The 14477-nt window shown below is 37.6% G+C and overlaps 1 protein-coding gene across 4 annotated transcripts in view; it reads right to left on the bottom strand.

Moving 5' to 3' along the window:
- The window catches only part of grid1b (glutamate receptor, ionotropic, delta 1b), a 441163-nt gene that overhangs the window by 369502 nt on the left and 57184 nt on the right, over positions 1-14477 (bottom strand). The gene's annotated exons all lie outside the window — the stretch shown is intronic.

Raw genomic sequence — 14477 nt, 5'->3', positions numbered from 1 at the left:
AGTCCCCACAGGGTAATGAATACCAATATATGCATGTGTGTGGGCAAGTATGTTAATTTTGTCTGAGGTTGAAATGGAAGTATAATTTACTAACTGACTCTGAAAGCAACTAAGAAAGACGAAGCATTTTTCCCCATCATTTCTTATTACATCTCTTTCCCATGTCTATTTTCACCGCAATTCTTCCTTCAAGTCTTTCTCCCTCCCACCTGTCGTGACCGGCTGCACAGAGGTTTGTTTGATTTGAAATGGTTTGACTGTTTTCTGAACTGATTATGCATGATGCAGTAAACACTTTGTCTATCTGAAACAAATGTGCAAGTGCTCTTACACACTGGTGCGATAACAACTGTGTTCAAATAGAACAATACTGGTGTGTGTGCGTGTGTTTAGCCCATTGGTGAGGCAGGTTTTGATGGATTGTTCCGGACATCCATCTAATGACTTGCTCAGGTTTAGTCCTGTAGTGAACCCTGTCGCTTCCACTAACGGAGACTTGGCACAGGGTGCGTGATGGATCTGTAGCTCAACTCTTAGTCCTTCAAAACACTGTTTCAATGAGGCACACAAGGTTTATGATGCATGATAAACCAAATGAAGATCAGGTTCATGTTGTGCTCAGGAAACTAACAGAAAAAGAGTAAAATGTGCACCTGTTAATCTTGTGAAAGGTTTTAATCATAAGGTTTCTCAGCCAGAAGTCTTACCTGCAGACGTCAGTCACTTCTAATGTTGTAGGTAGGGTTCAGAAAAACTATGATGAGCCAGTGCAGAGAGCAGCAATCAGAAGACTGGAATATATAAACAACTCAGTTTCTTAAGTGAAATAAAATAAATCAGGGCTTAGTATGAGAACGAAAAACATTTTTATCATTAAAAATCTCTTGCTAACCTACACATAAGCATAATGCAGTACATGCTAAACAAAGGAGCATTTCCACCATTTTAAATCATAAGAGTCAATTTCCTTTTGATGGAGCCGTTCACAGCAGGACCTAGGACCACGGAAGATGAAGCAATTAAAGTTTTATCACTTTTGATATAGTTTAATGTATTTTTATCATTCTACCATTTCATGCTCCTTGTCTTATAAATCTTAACATTTATAACATTATTATTATTATCATTATTATTATTATTATTATTATTATTGTTGGTGTTGTTAACAACAATACTAATAATATAATCTAGTTCAATACAACAATATCCCATTTGGCCCAAATTGTTCTCTGCTCACGCACTGAATACTATGTATAAAAAGGTCGACACAACAGCATATCAATAACACCACCTACTTGTTATGTGGGCTTTACATTCTGTAATGTTCTGTATGAATATGTCCAGTCACGTCATGTCACACTTAAATATTGGGGGACTGTTCTCTGTGATGTAAACCATACCAATAAAAACCATTTGTTTTAAACATCAGTCACTTGTTGTGTCATGGTTCGGCCCCCACCCCCTCCCCATCCATCTCCCCCAGTTTTATTAGTCTACAGGTATATAAAGATGAAGGGGGGGGGGGGCAAACAGGAAAACGTGCTGAGACTAGTTGTTCTGATGATTCTCTTTCCAAAAATACACAGACGGTTAAAAACAGAGCGCGACTCAGCCAAGAGAAAGCGGGAGGACAATCTTTAAACACAGAGTCTGATCTGGGTTATATGGATTCCACTGTGCACCCTCACTGTTCGTCCTTCTGTTTAACAGCGAGGCATAAAGTAAAGTTGGCACAGAGTTTGTGGACGTGTTTCAAGGTTGGAAAGATGAAGTTGGAGGTTGGGAGAGGAAGCAGAAAGATGGAGCCAGAAAGCACTTACGGGTTTTTTTTTTTGGCAGTGGTCTGTACTTTCTCCTAAAGTCAGCTATTCTATGGATACATTACAGAGATCCAATGTTCCAGTTCTTAGCCATTATATGGTGAGTTATGTTAAGAACTGTTTGAGTTACAGCCTCTGAACATGAATAGGATTGTAAATATTGATGCATAATTGTATATTGTGGGTATTAGTCATGTTGCCTCTGGTAAAGGTGGAGCCAACTACTACTTTCTGTAATGACAGGCCATCAACTTAATGGATTTGGTATTAGTTTATTATCATTTTGATTTAGAATATGTATTATTTTGTATTAAGATTCTGCAAAGTAGTGGTCCAAAAACTAAATTCTGACGCACTAAAGGTAAGTGGAGATAAAAAGCACAACCTTCTCAAATAGACCTTGCAGTACATTTTTCCCACCACTAATCAAAAGTGACTCACAAGTTGAGCAGCCTACAATAAATTGGACTATAAATTTCCATAATAAATTTAAAGCTTTCCTTGATAATCTCTCAAAAGGTAAATGGTTGTTGATTGGACTCACTTTGTGCTTGTTACTAATAAAGCACAGCGTGCACAGCACACAGATGATTTGGTAGATTTGGTCTGATAAAGCAGTGCAAAGTGAGCTCTTGGTAAAACTTTAGAAGAATCAAACACTCCCAAATCAATAAACGTGTTTAAAGATGCTTAAAAATGAATGAAGGCACAAACTCTGGCAGAGGTGATGTGCTGATTTGTTTATGGCTGATCCCAATGGCTGCTTTACGCTGTAGGCTTTGAAATAAAGTTTGTTCTTTTGAAGACAGCAGGACACATGCACCAGAAAGCAGTGACCATCCACTTTGTTTACCTTTTTTAATTCAGGTACAAATGACAAAGGAATGGTACAAAATAAAACACATCTCACTCTCACTCTGAAATCAATATTAATTGGGATACAGACTTCTCTTTACATTATTCCCCATAATGTTTTGACTGCTATAGACAACTGCTACAGCAACATGGTGTTACAACATAACCAGAAATAAAACTTAACAATCATCGGGTACTTCAACCCCAACAGCGTCAATCAACGTTTTACAGCTATATTGTTAGCAGATTAAAATGTCATTAGCCTGTAATCAGAGGAAGCACAATTACATATCAAGTCTGTTCATGATCCCAGCAATTTATTAAAGGCGAAGAAATTGAGCTATGGTTTACATCCGTTTAGTGAAGAGTGAGACAGTGTCTGAAAGTCGCCACGTTCCAAACAACAGTACCAACGAAAGGTGACCAAGCTGACCTGTGGTTGCTTGACACTGACCAGTTTTACCTCTGGATTTCATTGTGTTAAGCCTCAATATTCAGAGACATCACAGCAGGTTGGAAAAAATGCATGCAACCTTTCCTCAGGTGAAAACTGTATGTGTATCCAAGCACAACTTTTATCTAATCGATAAATCATATTCAACACACATATTTTTCAACACTGGTTCCTGTGTTGGTGTTTTAACAGAGTGTGCTGTTGAGACAGGATATGAAAAAGCTAACAGCTTGTTCATTGAAAAACTGCAAAGTTCTATTTCACTGACACAAAGGTTCACAAAGGCTGTATACATACATTTACAGCCATATTCTTGCTGCACCACAGCTAAAATTAAGGAGAAAAAATGCAAAGATGTTTTCTGCAGACACCACCTGTCTTAATAAAAAAATAAAAAGCAGGAATTCTTGAGGGTTTACAGAACTTTACACCTAGATTTCATTTTGAGGTAATATGAAATAACCTGATTGATACAAATATACAAAAGGTGCATACTCATGAGCTATTGAAGGGAACAGCCGTTTACAGGTACAGGTAATATCCTTTTCTAGCAGTCTCCATCTTCTGGGAATGGAGTCTATAGTTCATCTTGTTTAGGATGAAAAAGGTTTCTAAATGTCCCCATCCACTGCTGTAGCAGACGGCCATTTTTTTTATATAAACATGAGTAAAAAAAAAAAAAAGCTTCCGTTTTCAATATGTTTCAGCTTTTCAGAAGAGCTAATGAAAAGAAACTATGAAAACAAAAAAATCCATTAGGTTACAGATACAACTGGGACAAAGGTAAGCCAGGACTGAAGGGTGAGGTTTTTGTTTTCTTTTCTCATCAGCTGATAATGTAGTCATTTGAAATTTTAGTTTGCTCAGTGTATTGTGTTAATGTCACTGTTAACCCTCCATACACTTATCTCCCCGATTCTTTGTCCTGCCAGGGGAAAAAAAAAAAAGAAAAAAAATCCACACAGTACCAATGTCCTATTCAGCACCACTCGCTCTAAACACAGGCCCAAGTACTCTGCATGATTACACCATATTATTTTCCTGGCATCAAAGGCTTTTGTGAAGAGCTCTGGAGATTGAAATTAGAACAGGCACACACCTTCAAAGCCTTTAATCATAGTTTTGCACCTTGCACTGGCCTATTATTCTGGGATTTCAAATGGAAATACTGCAAAATGTGACATTTGTGATGCCAAGCCAGAGTCAAGGGGGTGTTCTGGTCGGTCAGCCCACCAGGTCAAGGAATGCAGCATATGCAGGAAGTTGACATCACACATAGAGAATCACCATCTTTAAAATCAAAGCGTACTTCAAAGTGAGCTTCTTGAAACTTTAGTTAATCACAACTTCTACAATGATAGAAACTGCATTTTAACGGACACAATGCATCTATAAGTGTGTGTGTCTGTGTGAGAGAGAGAGATTATGTAAGAGTCCATGCTGTGATATGTGATATAATGTGCTTTGTTCCCACTCATGGGAATTAGCTCCAACAGTCCACCAGGCTGAAGAGCTGAGGGTGGGTGTACCCCATCACAAGAATGCTTATAACGATTTTGACTGTTGCTTCTAAATAAAATATAGTCATTTTAAAATTATGCCTACAGAAAAGTAAAAAAACAGAATTATTTATTTCAGTTCTCAGTTGACACAAAGAGAACTCTCTTGCTAACTTAAGTGCAGCACACTTCATAACACGCAGACCCATTGTTTATGTACGTCCACACAGTGCTGAGAAATTCACGTATCACAGTCCCATTTTTCCCCAGGGAACGTGTCAGCTGCATTGCATTCTTTAAAAAAAAGAATATATTTTATAATACCTTGCAACAGTTGAAGCTAACGCTTTAAAGTTTGCCAACATATTTCAGGATTCAAGTCTGATGAGTTTTGAAGGTGTTTTTGATCATATATTTTTAGTTAAAAACTAAAAGCCCAAAACAGTAAGGATGTGTCCTGAACAAGCAGTTTTGGCCCTGATCCCCTTCAAAGTCCTGTAACATGTAATATTTGCTGACACTCCCTAATCTGACCACATTTCTAACAAGATACTTTATTGTGACTGCAAAATCTGACATGATAGAATCTTCTAGGTAGAGGAAGACCTCTTTAAAAGTTAACTGATTGTGCAGCAGTGTTACAGAATGGAGCTTCTTACCTCGCAAATGATCCATGGACAGCTCGACCAGCTGTCATCAAGGAGAACAGTGCAACAGGCTGAGGTAGCAAAACAGTGAAGTTCAGTAAAAACTTTTCAACAAGCCTTACAAACACTAAAGTCCACAATGAATTGTCTCTACTCATCTCACTGTCTCTAAAGGCATCCAGTAAAGCTGACATTTTAAAAGTAGTTTTACTTTGTTCTGTATTTAGTCATCACTGCAGTCCATGCACTGTTTATTTAGAGGGTCAAAGTGAAGTGTCAATCCAACACAGTCTGCATCTTCAGCCATGCTCCTATAACCCTGGAATTGCACAAATTCAATGCCCAGTAAACCAAGAGGCCAAACGACATGGTTTTAGCCTCACTGTGCCATTTTGTGGCAATTCGATTAATCAGACACATTAATAAGTAATAACACTGAAGAGCAACACTGTAGGTTGCATGCTGCACTCCATGTTGGAATGAAATTTACATTTGATGTAATATTTTCTATACAAACTCTTAATACAAACTCCACACACTAGATCAGAAGTACTCACTCCTAGACTAACAAAATATTAATGCAGTTGGAGACGTCCAGGAGCAAGACTACCACTGCTGTAATTGCCAAACATGACATCTTCTGTCAAAGGAAACTGTAGGTGATGCACAAGTGTATGCACAGAGCAGCAGAGCTGATACACAGAGCGCGTATTCTCATCACAGCTATGCTGACTAACATGAAACTTTGGGCACACATTTATATTTAGCATGATTATTTACAGCCATCACAATGACCCTGAACTTTTGTGCAAGATCATTACTTTAATGAGGAATGAGCAATGTAATGAAATAAACTCTTTTCCTGGTTTTGATATCCAATCAAAATAGCAAAGGTCTGATCTCATGAGTTTTCCATTCAGGCCTCAAGGCAAAACCAATTAGGAAACGGTGTAGACTTGTAATAACACAAACTGGATGTACAGTACCTGAACGTCTGCATACAATCTACCTGGAGCACTTTGTCTCACCATTTTGTCGGCATAAAGTTAATAGAGATCCCGATACACACCGTCTATTCTCATTCTGTCAGTTCCAGTTGACTGCTCAGCTTCTCATACTGAATACAGACTCTGAATGACCTCTGGAATTATAAGAAATAATGGCAAAATGTAAAACAGAAGTATGAATCTAGTGTTAAATGAAAAGTGATAAAGGGCAGAGCAGGAAGGGAGACGAAGGGGAGGATAAGAGGATGATTAGGAGAAGGTGATTGAGAGGTTTGGGAACTTACAGAAGGCAGCAAAACAAATAGGACAGAGGTCTGCACAGAATTAAATAAGAATTGTATAGACCTTTTTAATGTAGCCTGAGTCGAATTTCAGACCAAAAAAAAAAGCAGCAAAGATCTCAGCTCCGGCTGGTTTCCAAGCGAACAGATAATTAAAGCTGTGAGGCGATAAATGGGCAGAATAACAGAGAGGACAGCAGGTTAACCCTCGGGTGACTAGCTTGGGTCAGATCTGGCTCCAGGAATATAATTGTCTCATTATCTAAAAAGGAAGTTTGAGATCTTTCCAAAATTTCTTAACTTTGTCAATAGACTTTTCTCCTATAAATTCTCCTATTCATCTCGAGTTCTTCAATTCAGAGAGATGGTGACGCATCTTATAAGGCGATTATCACCTCAGTAAAAACAATTCAGCTCAGGGAGGACAAAAAATAAATAAATAATAAAAATGATTGAAACTTCCATAGTTTAAAAAAAAAATGACAGAAGTTACATAAAGGACTTCCAGTAAAATTATAAAGTTTGTCTCGTCCAGAGGTCAAAGTGGGGCCAGTGGGACAAAGCCATGTAACCTCTTAAAAATACATTAACAAATCATGTTTTGGGGGCAAGGCTCATGGAATTTTAAGCGCAGCTTTATCCTCCGGCTCCATAGGATCTTAAAAATGTCATCGCAGCGTATTATCCCAGCAGACCATTTCCATTTCTTAGCACAGCTCCATTTCCCCACAGTAGAATGGGAAGCGGACCCTTCTGCTATCAAGGTCCTTTCCATTGCATGACATTAACCTTGTCCTCTCCACCTCCCTCCCTCTAACCACTTTTTAGTCAAATTAGGTGGTCAAGACAGACAGCCACCCACCCTGGGCCTGGTTCTCTTATTTATTCTACTGAAGGGACTTTGTCCCTTGCCCAACACTGCCTCACTGCTTGCTGAAGGGGGATTTGTTTGGTCTTGACTTTTATGTAAAGTGTCTTAAAATGATTGTTGTCCATTTGCCCCATATTAACGTTAAACTGATTTGTTTTTGACAGGACAGCCTGCTGCTTCCTTCCCAGTTACACAAACAGCTATGTAACAAGGTTGAAGTAATTTTTCGTTGCAAGATACAGCACTTTTTAGTAGACAACAGCATACATTCATAAACACTAATGACATTTACCAAACACTCTATTCCCAAACTTGATATATTGATGCCAACCATTTTCTGGAGCTGGTAATATACTAGTGAGGACTCAAAGGCGCACAAGCCTCCCATCTGGTTTTAATTTCATTCCTATTTCAACCCCACCTAATAACATATTCCCTGTGCATCACTGTTGTTTTCCAATCTAATTATTTTTTCACACTTTTGTTTTATTGCAGCTGTCGGATAAAAGGTAAGACCTTAATAAATAAATGATTAATGGATTCTCTGATTTTATACAAACGTGCTGGCCCCATCGACTGCAGCATCTGAACGGATCTTTCAAATACCTATTTGTGAAGCATCACCACAGTCGCTCAGAAAAGCTGATCGACAAAGTGTACTTTACTTTTAGAGGTGAAAAATTAGAGTAAAAAACTAAAACTTGTCTTTCATGGCTTTTGAGGGGCTCTTGGCTGTAACTGTGTTTTTTCAGTAATCCAGCTCTGATGGCTACTTATCCTTCATGGTACAAGCAGCAGCCATCTTGGTAATGAGAAGCTAAGCCGCTCACTCTGACATCTAATGGTTTTGTCTTATGAAGCAGGAAGCACTCGCCTGCAGTTCGGACCCCAGAAGCATCATTTTCATTTTTAATATCCTTTAGATTCTCGTGTTACTTTTTAAAGTCTATGCTTACTTTTTAGGCAGCATACATCTGTCTGCCTATGCGACAGTTTTACATAATGAGGTTTGCTACATTCTGTAGCTGTGAAACTCAACTCAGTGGATGTATGACTGTAAAATAGTTCCCTGAATAATTTCCCCAAATTACAGAAACACTGGTTTTGTCCCAGGAGCACAATGGAGTTTCAGAGAAAAGAATATGAGGCAAAGATTGCAAGGATAACTGAAAACAAGACTCTGTGGCTCTTATTGACTGGCTTATTCAATAAAATGACCGCACTCATTTTGCAAATGCCATTTAGTGGAATTGAGGAGCTCATGTTCCATGGTAATCTGGTGAAGCACTTCAAAAATGACCACAGGAAAAGAAAAGCACAGCAACAAAACGCCCGACTCAGTCTGCGATTTAACAGTGCTACAAAAATGGGTTTCAGATTGTAATTTTCCTAATTTTCCTCTGTGGTTCAGGCTTGAAACGCAATGCCAAGGCGATTAGGGTTCATCTACTCCTCAGTCCTGCAGAAAGACGAGCAAAAAAGGCACACTTAAACCAGAGCTAGGGGTCTGGTCATCAATTGGTCTCATTATTTCTAGGGTCTAGTCAAAGGAACTTATGTCGCCAGCTTTTGTGAATTGTAATCAATAATTTGAACAGCTTCATATTATACTGGTTTAAATAGATTAAACAATTTTGCCACTTTCCTGACAGAACAGCTAAGAATTTAGTGTAAAATAAAGGATGCAAATATTCATTTGACAGTAGAAAAATAAACCAAGAGACACAGGTTAAACAGAGAGAAGTCTGCCATTTCATGAACCTAAGACCTTAAAATTGGTGTTCAACATTTTCAAGAACTCTTATCATATTCCATTGTAGAATGGCAGTGTTTTCAATCAATTGTCCCACTCCCACATTTCTCCAGTTAGCAGTTACCCGTCTTCACCCAAATATTTATTACCTTCAGCCTTAAAGTCTAGCTGGGTTCAGATACTGTTTCCAATTTACTTTCACTATCACACGGTTTAAACCTTTATATTAATTTTGAAAGCTAATCAGATTTTCTTCTTTAGCTAATTTTAATCAAACTACTCTGAGACAAGTCTTTTGATTTCTGATTTTTTTTATTCATTTTTTAATTTTAATTAAGTATTAATATAATAGCAAATAACAGAGAGAACTGCAGAAGTAAGAGGAAAAAATAAATGAGTGGTGACCGACAAGAAATAATGATCAAGTATAACTATAAACAGAACGCAGAGTATTGAGAGCAATTGTGTGTTGCTGAGCCAATAAACCCAACACAAACCGCGCACACACACACAGAGAAGTAGATTAGCAGGCTCTCTGAAGCTGATTGATAAAAGAATTCATGATCCCTGATCATTTAATCCGTCTGACACACAAACTTAGTAAGCACACAGCAACTGTTAATCCACCTTTACTCTCTGTGTGTTAATCTTGTTTGTGTTTGCATTTATTGTAGGTTAGATAATCTGACAGATTTAAGCCAGGTCTGATCATGAGCTTTGACTCCAGCATCTGTCTCGTAACTGGTAGTTTCTTGCATTTTCAAACCTCAGAAAATGTGTTCATGTTTATATTTTCTCCTAGCTCAATCACTCAAGCTCTCTTCACTCTGAGCGCAGCAGGACAAACATCTTTTAATGTCTTCATAAACCTATTACTGCTTGGAGAAATGTTTAACCCTTAAAGGGTCCTTTAAAATCACATTTGTGACCAAAAAAAAAGTCACTTTGCCACAAACTGCTGTAAAAAATGATTCAATCTTTTGAAACTACTTTAGACTGAACTACACATAAATATTAAAGATATTTTTGGGTTTTTTTTAAACCCTTTGTTTACATAACAAAAAAATACTTTAATTTCCAAATAATACATTTCAGGAGTATTTGATCATCATCATTATTAGGCCCTGAGATGGGCTAAAGATTGGCAGCAACATTGGTTTTGATGCATTGTTTTGTGTCCGATTTAAAATAAAAATCTCGTTTGTCCCTAATGACATTCATTTTTTTAAATCCAACTCATATGGCCTTCTCAGAGAAACCATCAATCAAACATCAGTAGTGATGCAATGCACCCTTGCAGAAAAACTTAAAAAGTGGGATATTCTGCTGCATGCTTTGAATAGGAAAAAGTAGTACCATGTGGCAAACCAAAAAAAAATTTAAATTAGAAGGCAATTAGTCCAAAATGAAATCTTAACATATGGAAATGCATTACATTATGTTAAGATAAATGTGAAAAAGGCATTTTCAATGGGACATTTGTCAGGACTGTGTATACTGGCCATTTTGATGCGACAACTCTAAATGTTTAGAAATTAATATCCTCTGGCAAATATGAGCTATATTCATTCAACAAAATGGCATGATAAAAAATAAAAAAAAACACTGAATGGCACAAATGTCCCTAGATCTCTCAAGAGTAACTCATTTCTAAATTGACTGACTAATCCTCACCCAGTTCTAGTACTTTCACAAACAAATAATGGAACAGGAAGCAGAAAGACAGGGTGAGTAATTTAATAAGAAAAACAAAGAACTAATAATATACAGAAGCTGTGATAATACAGAGAAGGTTAACGGAAGGAAACACGGGCATGTTGGAGTAAAGCGAGGACAGAGAAACACTAGGGCAGTCAGAGTTCTTGGAGCTAAACCTTTGTTGGGTGTGCATGCATACATAGACATTATGTCTGATACGTTCATGGGAGGGCAGCACTATGTCAGAGTGGTTAGACCTGCTGCCTCACAGCTTGTTTGAATCTACCCGTCAGCAGTGGCCTCTGTGTGGAGTTTTGCATGTTTCCTCGGTTTCCACCCACAGTCCAAAGACACAAGTTAGGTTAAGTGGTGACGCTAAACTGCCTGTAAACTGACACTTTGCTTTATTAATTAACTTGAAGGCCAAAAACAATAGTGCGATTCTCCAAAAGAAAACTATATTTTGACTTTTGGTGGAAATTAAAATGTACCGAGAGCTTTAATATTGCTAGACTATGTTGTGTCTGCTGTGCCGGAAAAAAAAAAAAACAATTTAAAAATAGTAAATTTCAACAGTATTTTAATTGGCCACAAGTCACAAGAGCAGTCAACAAGTGACCACAAACTGTGATCTTGAATCTAAAAGGCTTCAAGTATCGAACCACCACAAAACAGCTCAAAGTTCAGAAACAGAATATGAAAAAATTATTCCCTTTAACAGCTGAATCAGTAACCATTAGGACTGGCATCATGTCTTATGGCTGTTTTAGCACATGTTCATGAACGCGTCACCATGCAGCCACTACAATGCATGTGACAAAACATATAGGATATAATGAAGAGAATACACAATATACAAGCCACCAAAACCTGATAAGCAGCTGCAAGTAGATTTATATTCATTTTTCAGCCTCAAAAAAACTTGCACAACTTTCCACAACAAAGCTCTATTCAGTTGAGCATACAAGGACCTTAAACAATGAACACCAACATGACAGCTTTCTGAACACACACTGTTCACGCTGACAATGCCACCAGCATGCAGGGACCTACACCAGCATTATGCCGGTATAAACACGCTCTAATGACATTATGAGTAAGTGTCTTGCTGTGAGTGAAAGGCCACCTCCAGCTGGGGGAATGCGTGTGGTCATTGCCAGTGGTAAACCACAGTAATGATCCATCATATATTTCCTGACACATCTACTCAGACAAACTGCTGCAGCTTGTACCATAGCCCTGAAGGCCACAAGCAGCACATCTGACGCGTATCAAATAACCCTCAAAATGGGACTGTTCCAACAAACACTGGTTGTTTAACCCGTGGGTAAACTTCACAAGACGAAAACCCTTGTGTCTCCTGGATTATTTAATCTAAAATAACTGTAAATGAATCAGTTCTGTGTAATCTCTTTAACCACAGTTGCCACTTTAGCTTCCTTACAATCCCAATCAAAAGTAGCCCAACTCAAATACATGTTTACCAATATGCTCCCTAATAAGCCAATTAAGCACCAAACAGAATTGTGTTTTCATGCCAGCTGCTTGGCTTCACATACAGTAACATACAATAACTATATGAAATCCATCTTTTTACAGTAGGTTTAAACAAATATTTAGTCCTGTCATCATAAAAAAAAAATGTACATTAAGGACAAACATTGGCTACATTAAGACCCTTGGCTTAGAAAAGACAATTGGCTTAGAAAAAGTAAAATCAAGTTATGTCAAACTGTATTCAAGAGCAAATTTAGCTACCTCAACCAATCCAAAAAGACAAAATCACAAAAACACATTACCACTGCCATTCAGTCTTTAATCATATGTGAATTAGTTAATTAAAGTAGCAAATGTTACTCAAGCATGAGGGAATCTAGCATTTGTTAAGACCATTTTTACTTCAATCCACATTTGGTTCTTTATTGAAGGTTTTCAGCAGCTGCAGCAGCACTGAAATGATTAAAGACACCAAGGCTGATTTAGACCTTGGTGGAAAATGGCAATGGTATTTTTGTTAAGGTGGAAAATAGTAATTGTAGTTTATTTATATATGATGTATTACAGGCAACATTATCCATGTCTAGAATTACTCATATCTCCATGGAAACAGTCTCAAAGGGAGATTCTGAGAGAAAGAGTGAAATGAACCTCACTTCTTTACTGTAGCGTGGAAAGAACAAAGTTCTTTTACAAATTGCTGGAACTTATCACATTTATATAATTGTATTTCTCATATATTCAAACACAGACATGGTAAATACATAAACTTCTTATTACCTGTATCATAATCAGAGATGTTTAACGTTTTGAATATATAATTAAAAAAGTTTTTCAAATATTTTACACGACCTGAAACTCAAACCGACCTTTTGTGAAACGGTTTTTGCTACTGAAACTTTTCAGGTTACAAACACTACAAAGATGTCAAGTTCTGGCTGTGTGTGTGTGTGTGTGTGTGTGTGTGTGTGTGTGTGTGTGTGTGTGTGTGTGTGTGTGTGTGTGTGTGTGTTAATGATATGACAAAAGGAGAGTGTGACATCGAGCTTAATCAATCTTGTCGGGCCTCCCTTGCCTTTTCATCCAGATAATGCACCTCCATCCAAGGTGAAGACATAACCTCTGATGAACCCAGCACTCCCTGCCAGATTAATTTCTGCAGACTATCCCTTTAAGTGCCACTACTTCATAATATAATTCCTGCCTGAAACCAAGATATGGCATCTTCACAAAAAACAACAAAACAGCCATCAGTACAAATCAAGGGATTTTGAGAATCTGAAGGCGATTCTGTTTCCCCAGTGCCAAATAAATCGCAAGTGTCCTTCAAGGTGTGGTGGAATAAGAAAGTGGCAATAGCTGATTAAAGAACGTAAGTGGCACTTTGTTTTCAAGCCGACTTTCATTGTTTGTACGTTCTCAGGTTGTTAGCACCAATGAGAACACTTAAATGCACTCAAAAATCTTGTTAAAGTGTGGCCAGTTTAGTCAGTCACAAGGTCAGCAGCTCAAATAGCCATGTAAAGTGAATAAATTGAAGGTGAAACACTCCTGATATCATGATTATCTCTGAGGCATCAAGAAATATACTGCTTGTCATGTGAGAACATTTGTTTTCTTGTTCTGAATGTCTCTTATGATCTTACACAGGATTTGTTGGTACCAATCTAGATCAAATATACAGATAAATTCAGTCAGTGGTATTATAAGACCCAGAACAAGTGCATGAATCTAGTGAAATGCTCTGTGAGCAGTAGGTAAAAACGACAACTGAAATATTGGGGAATATTCCATCTACAGTAGTCGATATTACTCTGTCAGGTACTACAGCAAAGGATGATATTGGATCGAAACCTAAATCAAGACCCGATACAAAATACCTCTTAAACTGGCAAATATGATCATGATATTCTGGTTAGAAAAAAGTCTGAAAAAGTTGTATAATGCTTGAATGAAAAATTGAAGACTCGGTAGGGCTCCGCAATTTTAATTCTCTAATGTGAATTTTGCACACAAAAGGCAAGTAGAAAAAGAGGAGGTGGGTTTTCTGTTTCCATATCATTAATATGTATTAGTTTGTTTTCTTCACATTCAA

This window comes from Channa argus, chromosome 20, assembly GCF_033026475.1.
Source record: "Channa argus isolate prfri chromosome 20, Channa argus male v1.0, whole genome shotgun sequence".
NCBI classification, from domain to species: domain Eukaryota; kingdom Metazoa; phylum Chordata; class Actinopteri; order Anabantiformes; family Channidae; genus Channa; species Channa argus.
The sequence above is the reverse complement of the archived record's forward strand: the minus strand, read 5'-3'. Positions and strand labels throughout refer to the sequence as shown.